We start from the raw sequence: 6,000 nt of genomic DNA on the forward strand, positions 1-6,000 counted from the left end.
TAAAACTGAGCTCAGAAACTTTATCTCATCCATTGCCCAGCTCTGGCTTTCCTTGGGGATGCAAAATTTTGCTAACAAATGCCATGAGACATGGATAGTCAAAACTAGAATGCTTGTTTATTAATTTACAGTAAGAAGTATGCTCTTCAACTGGACTGGATATTCCTGTTAGCCTGACCAGTGCATCCTGTTCCCAAAGAAAGGCCACACGGGAAGCTGTCTTAGTCCATTTGTGCTGCTATAACAAAATATCTGAGACTGAGTAATTTATAAATAGCAGACATTCATTTGTCATAGTTCTGGAGGCTGGGAAGTCCAAGATCACAAGGCACTGGCAAGATTGGGGTCTGGTGAAGCTGCTCTCTGCTTCCCAGATGGGCCCTCATGGCTGCATCCTACAGAGAGAGGGATGCTGTGTCTTCATGTGGGAGTAGGGATAGAAGGGCAAGAGAGTACTCCCTTCAACCTGGAGCCCTTTTATAAGGGTACTAATCCCATGCATCAAGGCAGAGTCCACATAACTTAATCACCTCCCAAAGACCACACCTCTCAATACTGTTGCCCTGGGGATGAAGTTTCAACACAAATTTTGGAGGAGGCACCATCAGAAGCCAAGACATCAGTGGGCTGCCTGGAGATCCAGGAGTCAGGGAAGGTAAGTAGATGCTGCTGGTATGGAATTCACTGGCCTTCTGGAGTCTGAGCCCTCTATTTTCATGGCAGGATTTACTTGATCAGGGCACTGTTTCTCCTGCCAGCCTAACAGACCACTTCATTTATCTTTGTCACTCACCTTTCTATGTTCTATTACTTATTAACCCTCCTTCGGATGACATATTTTTTCTTTGATCGTGTTCATCGTGAGATTAAGTCAGCTCACCCAGCTGAGTGAGCTAGAATCTCTATACCTCTCCTATGTTTCAGGTATGTGGCATTTTATTTGATTCACAAACAGCACCATCAATAACAACACCAGAAACCCCAATCCACTATTATCTTCCTCATTTCCAAGTTCTAGCAGAGGGTGTGGAGGAAGTGGACATCTCTTAATATACCACATAGCACCAGCTGAACCACCAAACTGCACTGGTAAACAGACTCAATAAGAAAAACTGGACTGGTGAATGGAATTCTGTAGCTCTCAAGATTGAAATCTTCTCCTAATTGATCATTGAGCCTTTCAGCAAGATCCTCTCATATTTAGGAAAGCAAAACAACACCAACAAGTCTCTAAGAGGATGTAATACATAGTTAATGTCTATTCAAGTTTAAAACAATCATGAAATGATAATTTCTAGAAAATCATACATTACGAAATTGATTTGCATGTGTTTACAAACCTCAAAAAACATCCAGACAACCTTGTGAAACTGATATATTTTCCCTTCAATGGCTTAAGGGCCAAGTTTTATTGCCAGTGGATTCCTTCAAACTATTAATGAATAGAGAGTTTTTGTGGTAACAAATATGTTTTAAAACTTGGCAGAAGATAGAAAGCTTTCATTTGTGATTTAAGAAACTTGATAGAGCATAAAAAATAGGAAGTAAAGTCTTATTCAGTGGTCAAGGCTGCGTGAGCAGCTCTCACTTCCCTTCTTCCACTGGAAACTTTTTCCAGGTGAGCTCAACTCCCAGCTTCCCTAGGACCCCAAGGAGCAGAAGGTCTTTGGCCTGCATCATTCACAGTAATGGGAATAAGAGTGGAGTTCCAGTCCCTGTGGGGTCAGACAGGGAGCAGAGAGAGAGAGGCTGCTGGGTGCCTGGGTCCTGGGGCTGCCACACTCCCTGCAGGGGGTTGGCTCAGTGCCAGGCACTCTGCTCACCTGAGGGTTTGGGACTGGGAATAAGCCTATGTGATTTTGCCAAAGAGAGTTTTCTAGACTCTATGAATGTGTTGTCAGAAGGAAATTATCCATGGAGTCTTGCTGACTCCCGCACTTATAACACCTGCACCAAGTAACCATCTCTGTGTCCCAAAACTTTCATTTCATGTTTGTAGGACTCTAGAAAGCTGTCCTCTAATGTCATGAGTAAAGTGCTCAGCCCTCTACCTTTCTCTGCTGATACTGGCTTCCCTTTTGAGGCTACTCATTACAAATAGGATTCTACGTCCACTCAAAGTCACTTCAAGAGGGATTCACCAGTCCTGGCAATCTTTTCCTGTCTTAAATGCCCTGATTTCTCCCTCTCAATCCCCCTCCATAGTTTCCTAGGGCACATGCCAACTTTTACTATCTCTGTGTCTTCCCAGATGGCATAGTCCCAGGAGCTAGGAAGGTTGGATATTACATTTCCTGAACATGGTGAGCAACACCTCACCCTACCCTCAATCTTCTGGGAAAGGGGTGCCTCCAGAACTAGAACCTGCCCTTGCTGGACAATTTTTTGAGTTAAACACATTTCCCCCAAGGTCTGAGGTGGCAGTTTTCTGTTCCTCGTGGTTGCTGATCACACAGGTCAGGCTGGCATTGCACTGGCTCAGTGGCAGGCTCACAGCCAGGGTCCCGGGGTTGTAGGCTGGTCCTGGCATCCCTGTCTGGTCCAGCTCTCTGGGGAGGCCTTTGCTCTCTCTCAGGTCACATTTAGGTCCTCTGTGGCTCTTGGAGCCCTGCCCTCTTGCGTAAATTTTCAGCAGTCTGGTGTGATGGACGGTGACCTGGTTGGGACCTGGAAAAGGGGCACAGGCTCTGGGGTAGAATGGGACACAAGAATTAATGCACTTGTAGAGCACACTCCTCATCCATTATCTCAATACTTTCAGAGCACCTACTGGGCAGGCAGGGCACTTTGCAGCCAGAGAAACAGGCTTGGGGAAGTGAAACAGTTTACCCAAAGTGATACACTGAGAAAGTGCCACAGAACCCCAGATTTAGAGAAGAGACAGCAACCAAAGTCTCTCAGCTTCCTCCACCACGCATACTCCCTTCTCTTGTTCTGCACACACGCCATCTGATCCTTCACAACTCTCATAGCACTTGGAAGGTAAATTCAAACCTCTAGGGAAAATACCTGCCACATACAGAATTTACAAAGGAGTTTCTGAAAACTGGTTTTAAGGCCCATAAGCTGTCACCTATACCAATGACATAAAGAGATTAGAATTTGGAGATATGGTGGAAGGTGGAGAGAGTTATGCTGCAAGTCCCCTTCCCACCTCATGGGTACCCACCCCTCCCTTCGATCCTAGTGAGCGAAGTTCAATGATACCATTCAGACAGCTTGATATGTCCCATGCAGATTGGGGAGGCACTGAACGGTGTCTGATCCATACCTGAGACAGCCAAAGGGGGAGATGCTGCCGAAATAGCCTATGGTACCAGAGTATTGGCTGCCACTAGGGAAGAAATTGCATTGCCATTGATGAACATATTTTTCATCATCCAGATGCAAGTACTTAACAGAACTGTGTTGAGAGCCAAAAGGAGGAGTAATAGAACCCCAGTAGAGAGATTGTGTAGAAACGGACTAGCTATGGGCTGGGCACAGTGGCTCACGCCTGTAATCCCAACACTTTGGGAGGCCGAGGTCAGGAGATGGAGATCATCCTGACTAACATGGTAAAACCCTGTCTCTACTAAAAATACAAAAAATTAGCCAGGTGTGGTGGTGGGCACCTGTAGTCCCAGCTACTCGGGAGGCTGAGGCAGGAAAATGGCATGAACCCTGGAGGCAGAACTTGAAGTGAGCCGTGATCACACCACTGCACTCCAGCCTGAGTGATAGAGCAAGACTCCATCTCAAAAAACTAAAAATAAAAAAATAAAAAATAAGAAAGAAATGGACCAGCTATGTACCAGGGGTAAAAAAGACAGAAATGCTCACCCCTTGAGTATATTACCTGTAAAGGAATAGATGGCAGATTCCCAGCATGAGGGAGGAGAAGTATCTAAAGAACCTATGAAAATGCCCCATGGGAGAAAGAATCACGCTAATCACTGTGGAATCCAGAGGATGAACTGCTTGATGACGACAACGGGATGAGCCAGGGAAGGCTCTTCCCGACTCCTCAACTCCATCCTCTTTTCTGCTCCTCTCTCCTTCCCCATCCCCATGGACTGGGGGAGGGAGTTCCCCCACATTGATATTATCTATAATTAATAAAATACTTCTCTTACTCATTTTGAAAGTCAAAGATGAACACTGAGTTCTGCATTCTCTGTGGTCTCCACCTGAAGCAGTAGCTGCCTGGCCCAAAAGTGTTGGAGGTTTTTGGGCAACAGAAAATATAAGAATAATAAGGACATTTTGGAAACTCCCAGACAAGAAGGCACTTCAGCTGACTCAGGAAGCCCCTCCTAATGATCTGATGATATAATATGCTCAATAAAAATATAATAAAAATGTTTTGTACAATTTAGTTTCAACAAAACTCCAGTTATGGAGAGTTCCAAGGGAGAATTTTGTGCTAAAGAGATGAATGGAATTTGAAGTTCTGGTGGCTCCAGGGGGTATCAGAAGCATGCGTTAGAGGCCCATGTTAAACGACCCTACATGGAATGATGCCTGGGCTCAGGGTTCCAGCATGTGATAAGAATTCACACCCACACCCATGCACGGTACAGTGCAAGTGTCAGCCCCCTTAGCTGATTTCCCAGGCCAGAAGACAGAAACCTTCCCATCAGAGTTTCATCCCAGTTCCTCATCTGCCTTTCTGCAGCTTCTCTACAAGCACAAGCACAACCTAGGCACAGTGGAATCAGGCGCCTCCAGGAACCACAGAGGTAGGAGGTGCTCCAGCCCCAGTGGTGGAAGCAGGAGGCTTCATTAGCCCCAGATACCTACTGTAGACATGGGCTGCCTGGTTTTCCTAAGGGTCTTTAATCTTTTCTTATACACATTGTTTTCTTGGAAGCATCGACTATGTTCTTTATCTCCTCCTAATATATTCATTGGTCTTTCTCAGATCCTCATTCGACACTGGCTTTGGGGCAGTTCTCCACCTAAACTAAATGTATTACAGCTTAGGCACACACCATAGACAAAGATAAAATGGTGTAATAGCTAGAGGTAGAAAAGACAGACCATCTGCAAAGCAATGATGAGAAAATGATAGCCCAGCAGTAATGTATATTGTATGATATCTTCAGTGGTTTGTAGAAAATAATTGCCAGCTTTAAATTGTATACCTGAGTAAACTATCTTCAAAAATGAGGGCAAAACAAAGGCATTTCCAGTCAAATTAAAACTGAGAACATTTATCACCAACAGACAATCACTAAAGGACTATTTTGTGAAGAAGAAAAATGGTCTGGAAGAAAAGGTTGAAAACAAAAGGATTGCTGAGAATAGAAAGTGGTAAACAGAAAGGATACTTGACCACTGGTTGCATAAAAATAATAAAAGTTTATAATTGTTGCAGTGAAAAATAGAAGAGAGATATTGGGTAATGATAATATTCAGGATAAGAAGAAAATGAGAAGAGTGAAAGTGCTCTTAGTTCCTTTTCAATTTCTGGAAGTGGGTGGAGATACTGATTTAGAATTTGAATTAGATATATGTGTTAATATATTAAGTCAAATCCTAAATGAAGAGAAATGCAGTGTATAACTTCTACAAAAGCAGAGGAGTAACTAAAGTAAAATTTTAAACTTAACTACATAAAGGACAGTAGAAAAGACACATAGAGAAAACAGAAAAATAGAAAGATATAATAAGATGAGAGAAATAATGCCATATGCATCAGCAATCACAATACCTCAAATGGAAAAACATCTCACTAATTAGACAACTGAGATGAACAGATTAGAGAGAAAACTCAATCCAGCCATCCACAATCCAGCTATTTAAATATGGAAATCCAGAGTTTACAGAAACATTATTAGGGAGAAAGGGAATCATACAACAATTCTAAATGTACCAGCAATGTGTAAAAATGCTTTCAATGACACACTTTCATAATATATAATGCAAAACTCACAGAATTGCAAGAAGAAAACGACAAATCTATTTTCACAGTAGGCAATCTTAACACAAGTCTGTTAGTAATTGAAAAAGCATACA

The sequence above is a fragment of the Pan paniscus genome, chromosome 1 (assembly GCF_029289425.2).
Source record: "Pan paniscus chromosome 1, NHGRI_mPanPan1-v2.0_pri, whole genome shotgun sequence".
In the NCBI taxonomy this organism is placed as follows: Eukaryota; Metazoa; Chordata; class Mammalia; order Primates; family Hominidae; genus Pan; species Pan paniscus.